Here is a 25,117-nt window from a genome sequence, read left to right on the forward strand (position 1 = left end):
ACAGCAGAAAACTTCAGCTCTCACACATGTACAGGCCATGATGCAGACAGGCAGCTTTTCTATAAAATACCATTTTCTGCTCTTCTTCTCCAAAAATAACAAACAAACTGCCTTTTTGGTAACAGAAAAATGCAGTAACACAGATCCTGACTGGCCAGGCTACACAGGTTAAGTTTACTTCATGTTGTTTGGTGATGTGCTTCCATGTCAGTTTTTTTTGTTTGTTTTTTTTTTAAATAAAAGCTGGTGAAAAGTGTGTCCAACCAACTTATGACTTTTGTCCAGGCTGAACTCCCCAGCCAGTCCTCATCAGACTTATGTTCTAGACTCTTCCCCAGCTCCATTCCTTTTCTCTGGACACACTCCAGCCCCTCAATGTCCTTGTCATGAGGGGCCCAAAACTGAACATAGTATTTGAAATGTGGCCTCACCAGTGCCAAGTAAATTATTTTAATTGCTTCTACACCTAATTGGCACTATCTGGAAGTTCCCAGCAGCCAGGTGAGGTCACCATTCAGGCCATTGGCAGCTGTTCCTCCACCAAGCAACACCAGACACGGGGCTCACAGCTCTGCACTGTTCCCATGGCCACTGACAGTCAGGAAAGGCTAGTAGCATAAAAAAAATATATCAATCTTCTGAAAATATACAACTATTTTTTCCTGTTTAAAACCCCAGTACCCAGCTCTAGGTAGACTGGTTCTCTCAAATGAAGTGTGACAGGGTAAAAAAAAAAAAAAAAAAGCGGTATTTAGTTTAGCTAGGAAACGTGTGACAGATATAAGCTAAAGTTAATGCTAGGAAAGCTAAAATTTATCTCTACTAATCCCTCTCAATGGAAACAATAGGACAGAATTAAAAATGACGAAGTTAAGATGAGGGAGTACATTTGGGGGAGGTAGGAAAGGGAGACACAAGGAGGCACAAGAGGAAGGGCTGCTGCCATCTCACCTAGAGAACAATTTATTTCCATCAACTCCTTAAAGCATTGTAATGACTTTTTAATGTAGACAAGCATCAGATTTTTTAATTTTAGTGGCTATTACCTGAGTATGCACAGAATAAACAAGTTCAGGCATTTACATTTCTGGGCTGATTTATACTTGAAGTCAGAAGTAGCAGTCATCTATACCAAAATATAATGAGCGAGTTAATTTATTTAGTTTAGATCATTAAGGCATAAAAGTCCTCACTAGAGTTATATAAATGAAGATAAAGTTATTCTCAGAAAAGAAAGAAATATTTCCTAAACATGCTGTTCCTCTGAAGCAGAAGAAACTACTGCAGAAAGAATGATGCTGGGTGAGAGAAAGGATAGTAAAACTGCACCAAGAGTGAATTTCACAGCATAGGGAGGAGTTGATTAATATTTTTGACAGTAACAGAATAAAAAGGGGCTGAGTTTAATCAAATAGCTGGTTTACAACCTGGTTTTTATTACATTCATATTATAACTTTGTAATTGTGTATTAAAATGTGGCTCATATTAGACTGCAAATAGCTTTTAAGTAAATGCTTTGCTTTCTTCAGCAAGACAAATCTTCAACACCAACTGTAAATACCAAAGCTGTCTCTCACTCAAATGCTTTCAGGTTTGTTTTTCTTTCCTTCTGTTTCACTCAAAATATGCAAAAATGTGCCTACAACTAGCACACAAACCTGAAATATGTCATTTAAATCCCTTCATTAAAAGCTGAGCCCTAAAATGGGCTGAAGACAGTAGCTGGAGCAAAGGCAACTACTCCCTCAACCAGGACAGTGAGGATTTACTCCAAGGAGTAAAAAAAACCCCAGAGCTTGGGGCGTCCAATCCAAGCCCTGATCCTTGCATTTCTAAGGTGACACACTGCTGCTCTGTGATTTTCCATGAGGTTGGTAAGGTTTCTTTGAAAAACCAAAACCAAGTGGTGAGCTCACGTGCTCGGTACAGGGGGTGCTCTCAAAACGCTCACAGCGTCACTTTTCATCTTCTAAGACATGAATTCATGTGATCTTTGAACAACTATTTATTTCACACCAAACCAGATATCTCCCTAAAGCCTACCAATACAGCCTGCAGGCATATTTCTTAAATAAAAGTACTGAATCCTTGTATACTTAAAATTTGCATAGCAAAGGGATGAATCAACTATCACAGAAGTAGTAACACTCTGCAGCAACTGCTTACCTCTTGCAGAAAAAAAAAAAATCCCTGTTTACAGGGTTTAGGTGGGACTCTACAAGTGCTTTTCTTCATGCTCCACAACTAAGGAATCATTTTCTCACACAATTCTGACAATTGCTGTACAGGTTTTTCAATGCATCCATTATGTTCACAGAATTTATATTTCGCAAGTGTAAACCTCTTTACTTGTAGATTTTATTTATTTCTGCCTAAAGGTTACTGGGATTATATATCCCATTTCAACTGAATTACATCAGCAAGGCAATTATTCTGCTGGAGTGTTCCAAATAACTTTTTGAACTAATTTTTGCTGCAAAAAGATGTATTTTTTGTTATAGAGATGATTCTGTTTTAACCAACCTAGCAAACTATGGGATTTCCAGCAGCATCCACATTAAATGATCAGTAAAATAAATAAATATAAGGTGTTAGATAGGGCTGTATCTGACAGAACTAAATCACTTCACTGCCCTGTGTTTAAGTGATAAGTAGCTGTACTTGAAAACAGAGAATTAAAATCAAGGAGTGAATTCTGTAGAGTTGTTCGAGCAGAGGAGTAACTTTATTTTACCTGAAGAACCATAAACAGGTAAATAGTGAAAGAAAGTCCAGCAGAAGAGATTCTGCTCACATGATCATTTGAGAAATATTTAAGGTTAATTTAACTCATTTTACATTAATGGATCACAATTAAAACTCTGCAAATCCACCTAGAGATTTACTGAGAAACTGTGATGGAGGCTACCAACACGATACACTATCTCCTGCGATCTAAAAAAATTCTTATCTGCTACAGAACTGAAGTTAAAATGCCAGTTGGCTTAAAATTTTCTAAGAAAAGGCTGTTTTCCAGAAAAGCACGTGGCTGAAACGGGGCTGCTGTTAACCAAAGGCTTCTAAAAAATACACCAGGTCTGCTTCTGCCAGCCTCCCTCGAGCTGCACCTACTCACATGAGAGCTCCCAGGACTGGGCTCACATGGAATAAGCTACATGTTATATTATATATTTTGATATATTATATAATAGCCATTGCATAATAATAGTCTTTGCTACCTAGTTGATGTTTATAAACAAATATTATATACATATGTATATTTTATATCAAATATATATTCCAAACATGCCCAAGTTTTATATTCACACTCCATATGAAGCCATCAGCACTGTCCCACACCAGCACAATGGGATCACCTAAACAGAGCTACAACAACTAATGGAATTGTACCAAAATACTACCAGCTGTATTTATATTGGGGATAGTCTTACCACAGTTTTTAGACACCTGCTCTACAGCTCAGGAATTACCTGTATCTCCTCAGCCCAGCTACTCTAATTTGTCATTTTGATATTTTGCCTTGCCTGGTGAAAAACTCTTCCTGCTCTTATCCTTCAGTGGAGATTTAAATTGGCTTAAATATGGTTCAGGTAATATATACTCTCATTCTCTCTTTTTTCTTTTTTTTTCCCAATAACTTATTTTAATTCACCAAAACCAACTGCAAGATCTTTAAGGTTTCTTCCAACCCAAAATCATTTTGCAATTCTGTGACAGAAAAATAATTTCTATTAATACTAATAATTATGTTATTTCCTTCCATTCCCAAGTGGAAATTTATGGTTCTTTTGCTAAGCAGAAGTCAAACCTGATAAGTCAAGTTTTCACATTAACATTTCATGTTAACATCTTCCACTTGAAAAAAAGAAAAAAAAAAATTAATGTCTTTATCCCGAAATTCAGCTAATAAAAGGTCACCCACCAGCTCACCGTATCTCCATTCAACAAGGAATATTTGGGACAAGAAAGCTCAGACCTATTTTTTTTCCTATTTTTTACTAGTTTTGCTGTATTTAAAGGAATATGCAATGAAACATTGAGACTTCTGAAATAACAAAATGGTAAAACATCAAGGAGCCTGCATATACGTGCTTTAAAATATGCATGGTAAAAATCATACACTTAATTATGAGCATGGATACACACTATATAGTTTTTAATGTATTACAAATTATTCATACAAAAAACTACTCCCATCCTGCATAAACTTGATATTATCATTTATATTTTTTTTTATTTAAATCAAAGTTCTTACACCTGTGGTTTTAGGGAAGACAGCAGCAGCACCCACTGTACCAGAATGCTGGGGAAAGTCAATTCTAGTCAAATATTTCCTTTTGACTGAAGTGCAAATCGCCTGAGCTGAATGTGTATGAATTAATTAGCAGAGCAGGTACCCCCAAGCTGTGAGCAACTTCGCACTCCTCAGGCTACCCAACAGCAGATACTTCACCACTTTTAATGACCATCATCTCACAAGCAACTAAATCCTGTTTGGCCAACGAAATATGAAGATGTTTTCAGAGATGTTCTTAATGTTCATTATTAATACTGAAGTGGAAGTTAGCACTCAAAATATTTTGAAGAACTACCCTCACTTTTGTGCTGGAATTACCAGAGGTATGATTATGGCATGCAAATCCCTTTGGATTAAATGCCCTCATCAAAACATCTTTTAGGTACATTAAAAATTGAAAGGGCATAAACAACTCTGGCAGCTCAGAGCTCGAGTTGGTGATCTTTGCAATTCATAAACATCGACACTTGGGCAGGTTTGCAGGGGAATACAACCAACTAATTATTATCTTTTGCTTAAGGGCACGTACAGTGAGCTGTGCAGGTACTGCCACTGCTTTTAGCCTAATGTATTGCCTCTTCAAGTCTTTCAATATAACAACTCGCTGCTGTTCTCTAAAGCATTTCTAGTGTTACCAAACTGCTTTATATTCAAAGAGAACACATTGAACCTTCTGAAAGATGGTGCTTAGGAAGAAGCAGCAGTTACAAAACATATGTGACTCGCAAATAATCATTTAATATTGTTCACTAAGAGATAAAACCATGGAATGGTTTGGGTTGGAAGGCACCTTATCTCATCCAGTCCTGCCACAGTCAGGAACACCTTCCACTATCCCAGGTTGTTCCAACCCCGTCCAACCAAGCCTTGGACACTTCTAGGGATGGAACAGCCACAACTCCTCTGGGCAACCTGTGGGAGGAACTCCTTCCCAATATCCCATCTCACTCTGTCCTCCTTCAGTGTGACTCCATTCCCCCTTGGTCAATCCATGACCACATAAATATTCTCTCTCCATTTTGTAGGCTTCCTTCATGTTCTGGAAGTTCACAATTATATCACCCTGTAGTTACTCTTTTCCAGGTTGAACAATCCTAATTCTCTTAGCCTTTCCTTGTAGGAGAGGTGCTCCATCCCTCAAATCGTGTTCACCTGTTACTTAGCACACAATTTTTTGACAAAAATAATGATGCTTTAAAAAGAAGAAAAAAGTGCAAGTCAACAACTTTTTACATAAGCTACTTAACTTTGCAAAATTATTGAAATATATACCTCAATGACTGATTAGAAACAAAACCACCTTACAATTTATCCACCATGAGTTTATGCAATGATGGCACTAAAAAAGCAAGTATTTTGGGGCTGCAAAAAGAAGGTAAAGCATACTTATTCAAACTAGAAGATTCTTAAGGTTAACCATCCACGACAAAGAGAAGTTTAGTGACTACCAAAATCCCAATCTTGAAGTAACAGAGCAAAAATTACCCCATATCACAAGTGGGGAGAGAACACCACCCACTAGCACCACCAGTGCAGCTCCTGGAGTAGCTCTGAATACTCCCCTCCAGGTTCTTTCACTCCAGTTTTGGACCAGCTGACATCAAGTTTTGAGGTGCATGTAGTCATAAACATTGGAGAATCTCAGCCATTCCAAAAAGATACAAAGAATCCTGTTTGCAATCGGGTGGAAATGATCATGCCAGGCAATAGTTTGGGTTCTTACATCTCACTTCAATGCAGAATATGGCCCAGTAAGCCTAACTCAGTATTTGCCACCCAGAACAGCAACCACTTTCATTTCTTCATGTAAGGGATTGGTATGATTGGTAAGGAGCAGTTTCACTATTACAAATAATGAGGCAGCAAATTATAGAAAATGAGAACTTCCTGAGCAAACCAACAGCCTCTTCAGACACTATTTGTAATGTTTTGTTATTAACTATTTCCTCACTAAATGGCTTTTTGTTTTTAATTTAGATTCACAGATATGCCAGGCTTCTAAATAAAACATCAGTTCAAAGACTGAAGACATTTTACACATGGTTTACAGCTAATGAATTTCCAAAGTTGAAAGAAAACATTGCAAAGAAGTTAGTTAAAAACAGTAGTGAGATTCTGTAAATAGATTCAAGTCTTCAAAAGAAAATCAGTCACTGCATGCAGCTTTAAAGCAGGTCTTTCAAGTTAGGATTAAACTAAACTGTTATTTAGTGAAATGACACTATATAAAAACAGTATGAAAAGATGTAAGTATAAAAACAATAATAATCATTCCCAAATACCCTGGGTTTGGTACACGTATCTCTACAGGTTCCAACAGCTCTGCTTCCAAGAGTGATTTTGGGGTTTGTTTTGTGTTTCCATGACTTGACTAGATGCACTTATTGAAAAATAAATAAAACAATCACTTCTTTGTGATGGGGAGCAGCATCAGGCAGATGAGTGGCTCACACCTAAATTATCAGCAGTCACATATATAAAGTTATGAACGAGGTTAATCCAGAACTTCCCAGAATGTATTGCAATAACACTTAATACATTACCTTTGATGCCAAAATTAGGGTTTTTTTTCTATTTATTCCTTGATCACAGAATAGTTTAGGTAAGAATGAACTTTAAAGATCATCTTGGTCCAAATCTCCTACCATGGGATGGACACCCTCTACTATCCCAGGTTCCTCCAAGTTCCATCCAACCTGGCTTTGGACACTTCCAAGGGCAGGTCCATCTTCTCTGGGCACCCTCTGCCAGAGCCTCACCACCCTTACAGGGAAGAATTTCTTTCCTATATCCTATCTAACCCTGCCCTCTGCCTGTGTGAAGCCACTCCCTCTTGTTCTGTCACTCCAGGCCCTTGTCCAAAGTTTCCCTCCAGCTCTCTTGAAGCCCCATTAGGCACTGGAAGGTGGTTCTAAAGTCTAAACCAAAATTTAATTCACAGACTGATAGTAACTGGTACACTGCTTACAGAGAGATGCACAGCTGGTTACAATGACTGCAGGAACTACTGAGACACTCCCCCATTCTGAGAAGGTTTAGGTCTTCAGATTTCTTCCAAGATATCAAAGATCTAATCATAGAAGGTTTGGGTTGGAAGGGACCATAAAGGTCATCTCATTCCAACCCCCCTCCATGGGACACCTTCCACTATCCCAGGTTGCTCAGAGCGCCAGCCAACCTGGCCTTGAGCACTCCCAGAAATGGGGCAGCCACAGCCTCTCTGGGCAACAGTTTTGATAGCTTTTTGCAAATCACTTCAGATGGAGACATCATTTTGGCTGAAGCTGAGCTGAACACAGATCAGTAAGAGCAGGATGTATCATTAACACTCAGCAGTTAACAAGCCAGGTCCTTCCAAAGAAGCAAGGCAAAGCTGTAAGTGCAGGGAGCAGCAGCATCTGAGCAAGTTTTAGCTGGCAGAGATCTAAAAAACTCAGAAAAAAAGCTTTAACAACTAAGATAAAGATTTTCAGGAATGAAACAATGCTGCTGCCACCTGCAAATCCCTGTCAGCGCATCCACAGGACCTGGAACAGCTCACTCTAGGTGTGTTTGCATATCTTTGAAACAACACACCTTCCCTTCCGTGTCTGCAGACCCATCCTTTGATCTGCTGCAACGTGAATATAAAACAGCAGCAATCCTTACAAAGGAATGATAATAGCTTGCTGCTTTGATACCTATGGCAACATGACTAAAAACAAGCAATTCAAAGAAACAACTAATTCAGTTTAAAGTTATGAAGTTATGAGCTTTTTTTTTCCTGTGGTCTTTAACTTATCTGCAAAGCTCTTTCATCCAATTTTGTAAAGAAGTGTAAGTAGCCATTCTGAATTGATTATTACAACTTCAGGATGAGTGACACTTGACTAAAGAGTAAAAGAATGTCAATCTCCTTTGTCTTCATTTTCAAAGAAGGAACAGGAAAATATCCTTTTTCCTGCATGCTCTTCTATGCAAAAAAGGAACTTACAGACTGTGGTTTTGGCCCATGGTCTTGAACTCCATTCTCCTTCCACAATGAATAATACATAGAAATACTTAATCTGGAAAAATTCTTCAGCAATCTGAACAATACAAGCTGAACAAAAAGTGCTATATTACTAAAATAAAGTCATTCCTACCCACAGAATGTCTGCAGGTTCAACTCACCTGTAATTCATAATTTCCCAATGCCCAGACATTACCAAAATATTAGTTCTTTACTGCAGTAATTCAATACATTCACAGATGCAGGCATTCACTCCTTTTTTTTCCTTTTTCTTTCTAAAATTTATGTTTGAATCCCAGCAACTCATCTTGTGCCATAAAATGTTTATGGTTTCAACTTATATGGAGAATCCAGCAGCCTTTGGAGATCGAAGGGCCATTCTCACTGTCAAAACTGGAAGCTTCATAATGATAACTTAATTTCCATTACAGCTTCACAAATTATATAGAAATACACAACTCTTTCAGCTGCCAACAGCCTCACAGACTAAAAACATGCAACCCCCAACCAGTAAGATATTTCTGACCACAGAACACACAATTAGGTTACATCAAATGGTTTTAGGGCTCTACAGTCACTTACACATTTTTAAGGCTATAACTGAATTGCCAAAAAACTATATGACAAAACGCAGATTGTCTGCATAAAAAGTTTTAAAAAAAACCAACCCACCTTTATCTACTTTCAGTATAGCAGATGAAAGCATATTTTAAGTCATTATTTCCTCTTTAGGCTTCCCCCTCTACATGCAGGGAGGGGTTTTAGTTTCCATTCTAACCTGAGATGAACCAGTCGGCCTAGAAAGCTCGTTCAGTGCTTCTAAGCTACCACACTCAAAAAGCCAGGGTTTATTCCACAACTTTGATGCTACAGGTGAGCCAGGATCAAGAGCTCTGCACAGACTGCCTCAGTGAGAATACTGCTTCCTACAGATTCACACATCCCTATTCTGCTACAAGGCCTCTAAGCCAGTAAAAGTTAAATATCTCTAAAGTGATGGGATGTATATAAATAAAAATACACATTTCTACATAAACTACATATTTAGAAGACTTTGAGCCCATCCAAAGCAACATTTTTAAATTGTTTGTAAGTGTGCCCATAAGACATGCTTGGAATTGCTCTGCTCTAAGAATGTATTTCTGAAAAATTAAAAAAAGAAAAACAAAAAAACCCAATAAAAGATACAAGTCATAAAATCTGCATTGTAAGATTGACTTCTGCAAGATGTATTCTGACTACATCAGGGTCCTACCAAGCACGTTGGTCCAGCTGAACTGGCTGGTTCCAGCTAGCACCCATGCAGCTGTTGTTTCCCAGTAAACATCTGAGTAACTACACCAGCTTTGTCTCATTAACAAAATAACAAATGAAGACAGCAACACCAAATATGCTGAAACAGTGATTTAATGAGTTTCAAACTGGAAATCACCTAAAAAAATTATTAACTGTTTACCAGAATCCTGTGAAATTTCCAGTAGATAATATTCAAATTTAAGTTGTCAAGAAAAAAACCTACCACCCTATGTAGAAACAGATCTGAGTACATACCATGTACCAATTCAAGGTCTGCACTTGTCTTTTCTTCTGCATGGGGAAAGTGAGAAAGGGTTCTAGTTTTAGCCTCTGAAGTACATTCACAGTAGTAACCACACAATTCAAGTGTCTGTGCTCCTTCCTCACCACTGCTGTTTGAACTCAGGATATTGTTGTGCTTTGCACTAAGTCTTATTCCTCAAGTTTTAAAGAGCTGTGTTTTCATAATTCAGAAAAAGTAAAGCTTCTAGCAGTAACCATCTACAGAGCAGTAGAAAACAGCAGCATATCAGAATGATTTGGATTGGAAAGAACCTTCAAGAACAGCTGGTTACAATCCCCTGCCACAAGCAGGGGATATTCCACTAACCCACACTGCCCCAAGCCCCATCCAACCTGGCCTTGGACACATCCAGGGGCAGCCACAGCTTCTCTGGACAACCTGGGCCAGGGCCTCCTCACCGGGAAAAATTTCTTCTTTTCCTGGTGTTAAATTAAGCTTTATCATTTGTAAGCCTCCAGGAATTTTGAAAAATTAGATAGGCTGACACCAACCCTCTTTTTTTACACTTAACAACAACACTTGTGTGCCAAAGCCTGCATGTGGAGATCAGTAACATTTATGGAGCCACTTAACCTCACACTGAAGTGTGAAATGAGTCACAAGTGGACAGGTTGTGTTTATCTACCCAGGATACACCTGGAATAAAGAGACACTGGAATTTGGTCACCTCCATGGACAGCACTGGTGGTGTCTATCTGATCTCCACTCACCCCAATAAATACCCATTTGTCCTCAGGCTTGTGATTGCTTAGCTTGTGCTCAGAGTATTTCAGTGCCTGTGCACTCCCCTGTGCACCACACCAGATGAAACTATGCATAACTAAGGTATTCTAGAAAAAATACCCAAGTAACCTTCAGCTGCATTTTCAAAGGAGAAGGTGAAAATTTCATGGAGTTGCAATGAGACTTGGGCACCTGAATGTTTGAATCATTTCTGACAATGGCAGTTCAAAGACTCAAAATTCTGAAAACCTTATCCTATATAATGCAAATCATAGATGGCTGCACATCAGGAGGAGTAATTCAGAACATAAATTTTTTACAGTGTATGGTAAAAAAATTACTCTATATGTAATATTTGTGTGAACTGCATTTCTTCTGTCATCACATCAAGTTCCCTTACATGGGAGACAGAAACACTTCCCACATAAAGCTGTTTGTCCCCAGCTCAGGACAGGGGTGTCCTACCTGTTCCTTAACACCTGCTGACACACATCAGAACACAGCACTCCTTTATGGTAACATGCCTTTCATCCCTGCCCAGTTCATGAGACTACTTCTGAGCAAGAAGCAGCCTCAGAAGCATCACAGATCTGGCAAAATCCCCCAGTGAGAAAGCACTGTGGTGGTTATACGCAGTTTGAGAAAGAAGGAAGGGTCTGGAGTTTGTTGCTTACTCCCATACCTCAAACTTAATTAAATTTGAAACATGGTGGAAATGAGGACACAAACAAATAATTAAAACATTAATCATAAATTAATTCACAGCTTAGAAATATAGAGTCCTTGGCATGGATTTCATGTGAGTAGACGAAAGTCTGTTATTTCCTGTAACACCTACTCTTCTGGTAAATTTGGTACAGGTTACCTGATGAATTAAGAAGTTACTGGAAAAGAAAGGGGAGAAGAGAAGGAATGGCGCTGACATAACCCATGTCACACCAGCTTGTTTCCTTAAACAGCCCAGGCTTAAAGCAGTTTTAGAGGCACAGAAGTTATGTCAAAGTGTCATTTTAACTTGAAGATACAATGAAATTTATTAATTCTCAGTGTGAGGGAAACTAATTTTCCCCACCAAAATTATAAAATGCAATCTCATTTCACTGCTGACTATCATTAGTTTGAACATACGTTGTTTTTCTGGGGGTAGGCAGTGGGGTGGTAAATAAATATATATCTGAATGGCCAAATATCTTTGGTCACCTCTTCCTATTTTGCTGTAGGTCCCAGCTGTCACTTAGGTCTGTCACTCTTTTACAGCCACATGAAGCCAGTCCACTTGCAAGTACAAGTGCAGCCTAAATGTTAACAGACATACTTCACTCATGATCTTAACATCTTCCTTCTCTGCTGCAACTACATGATTCCAGGCTGTGATTGAAAAGGAGAAAAAGAGAAATCAAGCATGTTGTTAATTGTGTCTTGAAAGAAAGATTCCTTTGATTCCCAAAACCTGTAACCTAGTCAGACTTAACATATATTGGAAGTACAATGTGAACCATGCCATCATTTCAGGGCAAGCAGAGTAAAAAAACATTAGTAGACATTTAATAACACCAAGAATTCCAAACCCATCAAGCCTCTCAAACAGGGAATTATTTCCCCTTTTCATCTAACAAACACATCATGTTTATCAGAAGCATTATTACCTGCATTCAAAACTGGGAGCAGTAAAATACCAGGTGGTGCTGCTTCACAGGTCTTCACCAAAGCAGCTTGGGAATCTTGGCTACGGATCTCAGTGGTGAGCAGTACTTCTTCCAATCCATCCTATCTGCTCCAATGGACAGATTTCAAAGTGCAATTTTCCTGACTGCAGTAGCATTCTTCAACCTAAATAGAGCTGGGGGAAGAAAGGAGAAGAGAATTTGATGTCATCTGGTCAAACTTTCCAACTGTTTTAAGCTAAGAAGAGGCTAAACATTGTCTAGAGAGGTTGTGGTCTCCCCATTCCTGAAAGTGCTCAAGACCAGCCCCGGATGGGGCTTGGAGCAACCTGGGACAGTGAAAGGTATCCCTACCCTTGCCAGGTGCTTGGAATTGGATGATCTTTAAGGTCTCTTCCAACCCAAACCAATCTGTGATTCTGTGAAGAAACTCCATCCAAATACTGCCCAATACTACACCACACCAATATTTATCCCAAATGCCTTCCTTAGTCTAATAATGTTTGTGAAGACAGACCACATGTGAGATCAAGGCAAACAACAGCAGATCCCACAATCATGGGCCTCCAGAGAGTGACCAGCACAAACCCTCTGCCCAAAACAGAGAGCAGAAAGGCCCCCAGGACACTTCCAGTTCTGAGCATCTCCACAGATGGAGCCTCTGAGGGCAACTTGTGCCAGTGTTTGGACATTCACAGCAAAAAACTTCTGGTTTTAACAGAATTTCCTCTATTTCAGTTTGTGCCCCTGAGCCCATTCATCTCAAGGCTGAACTGCCCCAGCTCTCTCTGCCTCCTCTCATGTCATCCCTGTATTCTCACAGCAGGGTCTCCCAGCCTGTTTGCTGTCACAACTACAGTTTTCCTGTATTTTGATGACTGAACTATGTGACTAACTGCAGATGTAATTCTCCAGCATTCTTTGCTGAAGAATCATCTGAAAAATAACACAGCAAAAATGAAGTCACCAGTGAAACTGCTGATTAAGTGGGCCATGAACACATTGGGGAACCACAAGATGTAGACCTTTCTCGTCTCATTAGAAGTTACACTCCAACAGGACATTTTTCATCTTTTCTGTCTCAGATACATATAACCTAAGTTTTTATATCAAAATACTGCACTGAAATGATTTAATGCTTCAAAAGAAATTAGTTAAATACAGAAATAAAGGCCAGACACAGAAGCCTATTAAAAAAAAACCAAAAAAACAGCTTTGTCTCACAAATCCTTCTATCACAAAACCATAGTGACCAGCATTTATTTTTATTTTTAGCTTTTAAGCTTTCACTGATGGAAGTCCAAGTTAACCTTTACTTTATTTTGTCCTGGGCTAAATCCACTGTGACATCCTTTTTGCCCTTTTAAATACAGAAATATCTTGGAAGGCTTCCAGTACTTTGAAATAAACACATTTACAAGATATGCAACAATTAACATGAGTGGCTCTAGAGGCTCCTGAGACAGCTCTTAAGTCCCTATAATGTGATGTCCAGATATGTTTATATAACTTTTTTTTATTTAATAGTTAATTTCAGAAATCACTCCTTTACCATCTTTAGCAAAGTGGGTGTGAACTTTCTACTCCAAACAAAAAATGATATGGAAAAGGAGAAAAAATATGAAAAAAGCAACATGGCATTAACAAGGCAAAAAAATTACATTAAAACAGTACAAGTTTATGCTTAATGATGTCTAAAGAGCAAGCTGACTTTGAGGCACACTGGAAATGACCATTTCACCCTGTAGCTGGATGTGTTGGAGCCAGGGGACAACTGCATGCTAAGATCAGAAGATTGTGATGTTTATGCACCTACAAGCTGACATCTGTCCACTTCTCAGTCACAAGTCTCACTATATGTTTCTACTTATTTCTCAAAATTACAAAATTACAATGATTTTACTTCAATTTTCACAGAAGAACTTGAGATTCTCAACAGCAGCAAATTTGTGATAGTTTCCAGTCCAAGCTCCGAAAGAAGTTAAGTAGATATAGGATGAAAGGATATTTTTCAAAACAAATACAAACTGGCAAAGTCTGAGGTCTTGTACAGTTGCATACTATAGGAACAAGTTAAAATAGCTCCTCAATCACCTGCAATTATCTTTAAAAGTTTCTGGAAGTCAGAAAAGCTCATAAAGCAATGAAGAGCCAGCAGAGAGCTTGAACCCTAAGAAAGAAGTTCAGCAATTAAGTTATAAATTAGATTTTATTATTACTATTATTATCTTGTTTAATGTACAATTAAGTGAGAAATGATTCCAAAGTTTCATCCCACCTGAAAACAAGGGACAAACAATTCTAAGGATCCCTTCCAGATAAATCAAATATTGTATTATTGCAACCATAGTAAGATCAACACAGTATGGAATGGGAACAAGCAGCTGAAAAGATGCTTCTGCATCAGTGAAGCAGCACAGAGGTCCCAGACTGTTTGTTCCATGCTGAACCTCAATGAGGAATAAAAATATTCAGAAGTTAACTCTGACTGAAGTCCAAATAACAGTCCCAATTCCCTATACAGGCTCTTGGGCAAAGAGGCATTGCTCAGCCCAGGGTTTTAAAACACATGGATTTTAAAAAATTATCTGGGAAGGAGTCAAATGCTATTTTTCTTTAATAGCTACATACACACTGTGGCTCTTCACCAACTGGCAGAAACATTAAACCCCCAAACTTTTATCGCTTTTACAACATGTAGAAGTTATTTTTTTATATTTCATGACTTTAAGAAGTACAACTAAACAGAGCACTCCTGTAATTTTCTAATTATATTTTCTCAAGTTTTTAATGTCATAATTTAAATTATGAACTCTTTATTTCAAGCTGATTAATTAGAATATGTTCCATTTGGGGAACAAGAGTTCAATATCCCACTATCAATTAAACAAAATGCACTCCTTTAGCTTAAGATTAAAAACCAAAATGCAGCCAAAAAGTTTCTTCCTTGTATCTGTCAGATCACAAAGCATCCAGTACAGCAGGATAAGGCTGCCAGAAAACCCCAACGCCTTCAAAACTATTTTATTTAGTGCAGTGGCTGAGCTCCGAAGCTACACCAGAAATGACACTCGAGCTTTGGACAGTAAGCCTTTTTGCCAATGAATTTCTTGTAAAGTCAACAATTATAATTTATTCTGATCCTTTGTGTCATCATATTAGTAGTTATTTTTCTGCAATCCCAGAGCAGCAACAAATAATGCCATAGAAGAGGACTGATATAATTACAGGCTGAAAAAGATAGGCCAGCACCCTTACACTCAAAACTACCCTCTGTGGCTCCTTCATACCCCATATGTTGCTAATAAAACTGTTTGAATCATACCTAGGAGACAGTTTTACTGATATTGTATCAGGTCCCTGGGTTCTTTGTATGAGATACGATGTCACCAGCACTATAACTATGCAAATTCTGTGATACAGGATCCCACTGGACACAATATTACATACGTAATTCGCAGTATGAAACTGGGCATTAACAATAATTCTAGTGTTGTATAAATGAAACCACTATGTTTATTGAAAAGCTCGCCACACAACAACAAAATCAAATTTAAAAAGCAATAAAGAGCAACTGACATGCTCATAGTAAAGATGGCAACATTGGTATTTTTCCTCAAACAATGTAAATTTTGCTTTGTGTCCATGTGACAATGCTTTACAGAAACTTTTGGCAGTGACACTAAGCAAATGCAACCCCAGCAAAAATATTAAAAAATTACTTTGAATAGGAACTTACAGAGTCACACTTCTAGAAACAACCATGTGATGTTCAGCAAGAATCACAATTCACACACAAGTGGAATTCTCAGCTTCTGCTACTAATCATGGAGGAAATGATAAATGATAAAGACTGAGAATGGCAGCAGTGAAAAAACAATAGCCTGGAGATACCAACACACATCGTACTGAAGCACCTCAGGAGAATCATCTTGTGGTCAGAAGACACCTGTGCTCCAATCCTGCATCAGATCTCTGAGTGACCTCAGGGAAACAAGATTTCATCCCAGCTGGCATCATGTGAAATAGGGTCCCTCATCTTTTCCTGTGGCCAGTGATTTATGCACACCGCATATACCTGCAAAAAGGCAAGTCAGAGACCTTAAGATCAGCGTTGGAAGAGACAGGAAGGTGCAATGAGAAACCTGTCAGCACAGGCAGCTTGGTGCACATTCCTCTTATCCATATTTCCAGTAAGCTCTTCCCTCCACTATTAATTTATTGGTTTGCTGCAGGTGAGAAGTGCTAGAGCTTGTAAGGAGTCTATTTTTGAAAGAAATCCAGTAAAAAGTAACAGGCTGGCATGATAAAGTGAGTCTGGTAAAGAGCTAGACTGAGGAGATAAAAGGATGCTATTTTGCCAAGGTACCATGAGAATTAATAAATCAGATCATTTTATAAGGTAAATTGTACAGTAAATTTGTATTGTAAATTGTCTAATACAAATGGGAAAAGCCACAGCTCAGTATTCCCTGCTAATATTTTCAATGGTTTCAAACATAGCTAGAAAACAAATGACACACAGCACAAGTAGCTAAGGAGTCTCACTCTGAGAAGCTCTAACTTTAAGTAACTGATGAAAAACAGTTGTAACCAGGCACTCAGAACAGAAGATAAAGAACTGATTGATTCCTGTCACTTGTGTGCTTCCACTACAGCGGCAGCTTAAGCAGTAACTTCTCAAGTTTTCCACCAGTCTCTCTGCAATACAAAAGCCATAACAGTTTTATTCTGCCTAAAAATCAATAAATAGCAGCTTAGGTGACATCTGACAAGGCAGAAAGCTCACACTTCTTCCCATCAGCGTTCTGCCCTCTGGTATTGCTGCTACATTTTATCATCATACAGTTCAGAGAATTATATACCTATTTCCAAAGTTCAAAAAGAAAACAACCCCCTCCTTCCCAAATATGGCCCAAAGCTGTTATGAAGCAACTTATTTTTAGCAAAAGCACTTATGCAGATACTTAATTTTAATTAATAGTCTCACTGACTTCAACATTTGCACAGCAAGACAACTCCACGCTTCAATTAAAGCCTGCACAGAAATGCTGTGCTGATTCATGGCCAAAAGCATGACAAGAACATCATTATATAAAACGCTCATAAAATTTAAAGAAAAAAAATGTAACAGGATCCTCACCTTTAAACAGAACATTAGACACCCTCTGAAACTCACAGCTTGAGCAGAACTTGCAGGTTGCTGAATATGTGAATGATATATTCAGTGAAATGATTTCAGAGTGGGCAAAAGAATTTTGGGGAAGTGTCTTAAGTGGAGACTACAGCAGGCCCAGGTCTCCACTCTTGGTGTCTGCCACGGCTGGATTTTCAAGACTGGAAGATTCTTTACCAGGCAAGTGAAAGCAGCTGCACTTTTACTTCTGATCTTTTTCCATTGTTCACACAGCACATAAGTGGATTTCTATCAATAACCAAGTAATTATACACAGGCCAATTCAATCAGAGATTAATGCTGGGCATCTTCAGCAGACATTCACCTCCAGAGAAGAGTCACTCTTAGTTACAATTCTGCCTATCAAAACATACCTATAATAAATCTAATTTTTAAATAATATGATAACTAAGAAACATAAGCTTTATTTTCACTGTTTATGCAGTATCATAAACTAAGCTTTGCTTTTTAGGCATAATCCTTAAAGAGAGCTGGCAACAATTTTTTGTTAAAAAATTCTGGTCCTGTCTATAAGCAAAACTATGGCACTGATGGCCTGTGACTCACAACTACCAACTAAGATTTTTAGAAGTGTAAAAAAACCAGAAGAGCAGAACAAAACAGCCTAGGTGACAGAACTCAAGTAATAAACAGATAGAAACAAGTAGAAAATGAACACCTGAGCATTTTCTTACAGGAGCAATTTCTTCCCAGGACATCCACTTCTCTCCAGCTCAGCACTAGCCCTGCCAGCCTGCCCACACATGAGCTAAAATAAAGCCCAGCCAGACCTGCCTTGGCTCTGCAGAGCAGCAGCTTGTGCATTTCCCCAACCGTTTCACACCTAATTTACAGAGTACATTTATCCATGCCTGTATTGCAGAGATCTAACCTGGGGAGTGACTAGAATCAGAATCATTTAATTGATTAACACTTAAGTGAGATGCAGAAAGCAAACAGAACACACTGGAAGACTTTCTGAAAATGCATTATTTTTATTCCAACTCCATTAAGCAGTCCAGCACTTTTGAAGGATTAATGAAAGAACTATCAAGAAATAATACAGAAGAGGAATGCTGAGTCTCAGGGAACATGCCAACACATGATGAAGTGCAGACACCTCTCTGGTAGTAATGAGTCAAGCCAGGATGTTCAGAGAACTACAGGGACATGTGAATTTGTCCACTTGATCGGTTAAAGAATTTATTTGATTTTTATGAAGGAGCATTTTGATAATTCCTCCCTGGATCACAGGCTGCAGCACTCATCAACTTAAAACAGTCATTCTCACAAAACTCACAACACATTTTTTCACACAGAAAAGTCCACTAAACATCCAGAGCTGAAAACATTCACCTTCAAATTAATACCAAAAAGCAGGCAATGAGTGTATGTATACACGTAAGGATTATTTCCATAAACCTTGTGAAGCAGAACACAATGTTTCATTTACAGCTGCTATTTTTTTTCAGCAGGAACTGTAGACAAGCCCAGGAAAAGTAGGAGTAAATAAGTTTCTAAACAAACACTTACAGAGATTCTTTTTAACAGGACCAGACAAAACATTCCTTAAAGTTGCATTTACAAGCCCAAGCTGACCTCAGGCACCACACTGAGTATGGATGAGAACCTACATGGATACTGACCTTAATAATACTACAGGGGCAAATTTTGCATAGGGGAGGGTTGCTCTTGAACAAATGTTTTCCAATGTATTAGGCATAGAGAAGCTTTTTTTCTGCATCAAGAACCACATGTCACATTCCTTAAACTGTTTCTTTTCTCGAGCAAATACACTGTGGACAACCAATAGAGGATGCCCCTCGGTGTTCCTCTTTGAGGTTCCCATCTGTAGTTTGCATGAACAATGAAAATATATGGATTTCTTTTCCCCCTCAAAAATTACAGTCACATGCAAAAAAAAATATCCTAAGTGATTAAAGAGACCATCAACACTAAGAAGTTCTGATGGAGTTTTTTTCTGATGTTAAATCAAGTGCCATAGAGCCCACACTAATGCAAAAACAGGGAGAGCTGAGGATGACAAGCAGCAGGAATGGCTGTGTAAGATGCATGAGAATCCAGGAACAAATCTGGTGACAGGTCTAATTTAACACAAAAGGAAATAAACACTAATTCCACACTTACCAGGCCTTCCTAGGTCTAGTTATGCATAAAGAATATAAAAAGGAAATGAGATATATTTAACTGTGCATCCCAACATCAGTCTCAGCTGAGAAACTTCACTTGTGACCCTGAAACATCTGCAGCCCCTCTCTCAACAGGAACAACTTTAAGGTCATAATTCCAGGCAGAATCACTGTTCAGCCAGGCACAGAATGATGTAGGACTGTTCACTTGTACCATACCATAGTCCAGACATTTTCTCCACATTCTCTTGGACCTTTTTACCCACTCAGGAGTAAACAGGCAAAGGGAAGAGAGCTGGTCTAAAAAATAGTAATGGTCTACATCTCAAAATCCTAACTGTAAATCATCTCCCTGATCATAATGAAATGAACCAAATGTTTAATAAGATTGGACACATTTAATTCTTTATACTCCATAGATTAAAGAACAATTAAGAGGCTGGAAGCTGAAAAGTGGCTTAAGCTAAAGTTACACAATTTTGTGGACAAAATTCATTTGGCCACAGGAAAGCATTTACATATCTAATATAGGATATTTTAAATAGGTTTTTATTGATCTAAAAATAGCATCTTGAATAGATTATTATTGCAGTAAAATGCTTGCTTTATACCTGAGTAATGAGATCACCAAATGTAAAAAAGCCCACATGCAGAATGTGCAGGCTCTTGACCATTTCTCTCTGCCTCAAACTCCAAGTTGCAGAGCTTTAGACCACTATATTCAATTAAATCAAATTCAGACTATCATTTTCTAATACTTTCTTACAGTTAAATCCAACACTGGCCAATGCTTACCACGTTACAATGCTAAGCAATTCAAGTGATAATCACAATGATGAATGTGCAATCTAATGCTCGTTTGCCTTGATTTATATGAACCATCACATATAAGCCTCATGCATCCATTTTAAGTCACTGGGAAGGATCATATTTTTCCTGATCTGAATCACTGTTTGGTCTGCACTTAGGCACTTCATTTTTATATTTTTTCATTAACCAGAATCAGTCTTTGCACATAGTGGAAGATGCCTGGGGCTGCACAGTCCTCTGCAATCTCAGCAACTGGCCCTCTCATTCCCTGTGATAGTTACGCTGAACAAAATAAGATCAACCAAATTTCCAACTGCCCTTCCAACTGTGGGAGAAACAGATCAGCCTGCTCTTTACTTCTGAAGTAAAGGTCCCAAAAAGGTCAGCCTTTCATACGAAATACAGATCATTAACACTGGATACACAACTATTTTGATGCTTGCTTTTTGTTTGCATAACCGGGATATGATTTTACCTATTTCAGGATGTTCTATACATTATATATATGGTCTTTAAGATCTCTTCCAAATCTTTCTGTGATTCTAAAAATGCCCTAAATTAGTACTTTCATGTACTACTCCTTGGCTGGAAATAAAGCTCAATAATGTAGAGAAATTATGATTTTTATTGACAACACAATAGTTTTGTGGTTTTTGTACAGTCTTGTGTACTAGAGAGGCTGAATGAAATCACACCTGCTTACATGCAAACTCTCACATTATGTGAGTTAGATGCATACACAACACAGAACAACTGACTGCTCAATCCTAAATGTGTCCAAATTCCAATTAGAATAAAATCATACAATTCTCAAGTATCTGAAAAGATAACTACATTAAATGATGAGAATTCCAATGTCAAAGACCCACTTTGAGAAGTGCTTTAGCCTGATTTGTACCCACCTTTTTTCAGAGACTAACTGTAGAAACAGCATCCTAACAATTATAATTTGTGACCTTTAAACATAAATTATAATTTCTTAGGCTCATTCTTTCATATTCTATCCCATATTCTTCCAAATAAAAGCTGCCCAAAAATACTTTGCATGAAAAACTAAATGTTCCCAGTGACAACTCTGATCAAGTCATTCTTTGCACATGAACACTGAAAGATGCAACAACAGCAAGAACCACTAGTTATTCTTATAACTTCAAGACTAAACCCTAAATATAGTATGTTTTCAAATTCTCTTTCCTAAAATTCAAGTAATATGTTCATTGCTTTAACTGAAAGCTAGCAAAGTACAACTTGTATTGTGCTGCAGGCCATAAACGGAATGTTCTTTATTTGAGTCATGGTTGGATGAGGATGAAAAGTAGTTTTGGAAAATTTACAACAGTTTTGACACTACTGTGTGTTTATCATTACAAGTTATCCCTCTCTATTTATCAGACTGACTCTAGACCTTTCACTACCTTCAAAAGGACAATTTTTATCAATTCTTCATGTCCTTACAGCTAACCACAGGAAACTGCACAGAATACACAGAAAATCCCTAGTTGAGAAAGAACTATGGATAAGAGAAGGACCCCAGTGTGTGCTTCACTAAGGCAAGAGAGTCTATGATTTAAAAGTAACATTTAGTAATTAATTTGTCTTTAGCACAGCACTCAGTGGCATTTTGCTACCATTTACCTATCCTGAGTAACCACTCTGTTACATAAAAAATGTTCCTAAGGAAAAGGAACTTATTGGAAGCCCTTTCTCCTGCACTCTAAACTGACATATCACCAGCACTGCTTCCAGTACTTCACAGTAGAGAGCTATATTTTGCTTGTGAATCCCATGGAAATCTTTATTTCTCTACCCCAAGCAAAGCATTCCTCAAAATAAAACTGTTCTTAGACTAATTTTTGGGGAGTATTTGAGAGGCTTGGTTTCATACAAAACAGGTTGTGCTTACCTGCCTGTGATGGTCTTTGTTAGTTTTGCTAATTGAAACACTGGATTTACAGTTGGAAAAATGAAGTCTCAATTATGGAGCAATTTCAATACCTAATCTTCTAAATTCAGCTTTCTGAAAGATGGAATTACCAGCCCTCATGTCAGTCTTTACTTACTGCACCAAGATGCAAATACAGGTCTACAACATGACTACATTATTTATTGCAGGATAAACACCAACCTGCAGGAAACATCCCTGACATCAGACTCTGCAGGTACCTCAAGGAGCCATCATGACTACAAAGAATTTTTTTAACAGAACCTGAAAGGGCAAGGAGAGCCTACAACTGATTCTGGAACCTCCCAAATGATCCCAGGGTGCTAAATCACAGGTAGAAATGCAGATAGTCTGTCACTATGTGCAACAAAGCCTTGCAGGACCAGGAGCAAACAGAACCCTAACCTTTCTGCAAGGTGCCATAGTTCCAGCTTACAGGTTAAGGCAGCATCAGAGACAAGAGACTGCTACTGTTTTCAAAGACTTGAGACTTAAAGGCTTGGCTAGCAAAAAATTTTCTCCCCCTTTTTTATCAGGTACCCCTTTGTGTGGGTTAACACAAAAAACTTCCAACTTTGGTGATTCTTCAGAGGAATTCAGGGAACACCTGAAGATCTTGCAAGATGCTAGACAGTAACACCAGGGTGTGAAACACCTACACTGCAATGAGATCAACTCAAACAAGATGTCCCAGCTTGGACATACAATTAAATGTCCCATTAATTTTTTTGCATATGTGTACAAAGACTTCACGTGCTTACACAAAAACTCAGCAAATTAAAGCTACTATGACATGAGTTACAACACAGCACTTTTCTACCTAAGAGGAAGAATCAACCAACGTTTCTGTAACTTCTTTTCCCACGATTTAAAAGGGTTTCTGTACACTCTCTTTGTGAAATAAGCTGAGTAATAATTACCTCATCACATTTTCCAAAAACTTGTCACTGTGCACTGCAGACAAAGAAGAACAACTAAAACTTCTCTCAAAGCAAGACAGAAGCAAAATCTTAGTCACTTCTCCACATAACAGAAGTTTTCCAAGCAGTTTACCAAAAAATCAAGACATATTATTTCTCAAAGCAAAATAACACATTGCACTTGGAAGATGTGTGCTCTCCATACTGATCAACACCTGTTACATACCTGAAGGGGTTTCTTGAGCAAGCCAAGTCTCCCCAGGTGGTAATTACACTGATCAAATCATCCCCACACATGTTGAAAAAATGGAAAGCAAGAAATAAAGGTAGTCTTAATGGATCAACAGCTTCTTCTGATTTCATGCAGCATGTGAAAAGAATAAACATGGAAAATTCTGGCGATACATTAAGGCAATTCTTACACCCAAACAATTTGATAATGTAACATTGAGTATGAAGCCAGTTTTTTTCATAAATAATGATCTAAACAGAATACTAGTCAATTCACCAAAAGATATCAAAGATATCCCTTTATTACAAATGATCCAAGTATCCCCCTTGAGGCTGTGGCTATCAGAAAGCATTTAGTTGGCTCTCCAGCCAATAATTTTCGGATCTGTTTTATTAAGAAACTGTAACACATTTTCAATAACTTTTAGCTTTGCTATACAGAGCAACAAATAATTTCCCAGAACCCTTTGGAAAAATCTGACATGCGAAATGATTTTCCAGTCAACTTGTGTATTATTAAGATGAAAAAAAACCCCCATATATCGGATCATTTGATCACTGGAGAGAATGGCAAAGTATTGGGAGCTTCAGGACAGATGGACGAACTTCAGGTCACATAAAACACTACCAAGGCTGTATTTGAAGAAAAATGTGAAAGTTTGTGAAAGCGCCCCGGGTGAAAATACTTTGTGTTGCTAAGAAACATCATCCCTGATGATGGATGAATTAAATTGTCTCAGTTAGCAGAGCCAACGCCAGGCATCCCTCGTTTATGAGGAGAATGTTTTCTTGTACTGGTAATTTATTTCAACAGCTACGTACAAATAAAAAGCCCTACCTTAAAATGAAACTGAGAATTTCAAACTTGCATAATTAATGCTACAAAACAGACTAGAGTTTACATCTTGAACAGAATTTAATAACTAACATTTAACAATGTAAACTCTAAAAATGAATATTAATACATCCAGACTATTAAGAACTTATTTTAGGATTGTATGCAGTGAATTATACTGTTCAACTCCCAAAATTACTCTGTGTACAATCCAGTGAAGTGCAAAACTCTTCAAATATTTCTAAGCACCAAACATTATCAAGATTCAGGTAATCAAATTTTAAACATCACTGAGAGAAAAGCATATTCATTTGTCAAGTATTGTTATGATGACAACAACATAAAAACTATGCACAAAGAAATTATGGAAACCACATTCTTTGGTCATGTGGACATTGTCTTAATGTTTCATCTAGTTACTTTTTTAATGTCTTACTGTTTCTCCTGCAGGACAGATTTTTGAAATTAGAGAAGTCAACCTTTGCTTTTCTGAAGTGTTTGCTGTTGATCATACCTGCTTTGCCTGCCAGGCACTGCGCTCAGTGAAGTTCTTTCAAAGGTACAGATGGAGAAGAGGAAGGTCAGCAGCTCCTCTCTTCCCACCAGCTGCACATCAGGGCAGAGGAGCTCACCCACCTGAAAGGAGAAGGAACAGCAAGTACATCTCACCTGGCACAGCCTTCAGAGCAGGACACAAGAGCAGAGGAGCAGCACAGCAAGTGGGGAGCCCCAATATAAGAACAGTCCCAAGGTCAAGAAGTAGCCCCATGACTGCTG

The 25,117-nt window shown here is 38.1% G+C and overlaps 1 protein-coding gene across 46 annotated transcripts in view; it reads right to left on the minus strand.

Moving 5' to 3' along the window:
- Nucleotides 1-25,117, minus strand: part of QTMAN (queuosine-tRNA mannosyltransferase) — a 294,131-nt gene that overhangs the window by 259,612 nt on the left and 9,402 nt on the right. For 12 of the 46 annotated variants that reach the window (XR_015289421.1, XR_015289415.1, XR_015289423.1 and 9 more), the window contains exons 2-3: nt 24,855-24,976; nt 12,259-12,452 (exon numbers count right to left, since the gene is read on the minus strand). The gene's annotated coding sequence lies outside the window, so the exon portion shown is untranslated. Of the gene's footprint in view, nt 1-11,812; nt 11,981-12,258; nt 12,453-14,370; nt 14,447-16,174; nt 16,355-23,500; nt 23,549-24,854; nt 24,977-25,117 lie in introns of all 46 variants that reach the window. The other 34 variants (XR_015289412.1, XM_086898277.1, XM_086898295.1 and 31 more) reach the window with 10 other exon arrangements.

This window comes from Cyanistes caeruleus, chromosome 7 (genome assembly GCF_971803275.1).
Source record: "Cyanistes caeruleus chromosome 7, bCyaCae1.hap1.1, whole genome shotgun sequence".
Taxonomy (NCBI): Eukaryota; Metazoa; Chordata; class Aves; order Passeriformes; family Paridae; genus Cyanistes; species Cyanistes caeruleus.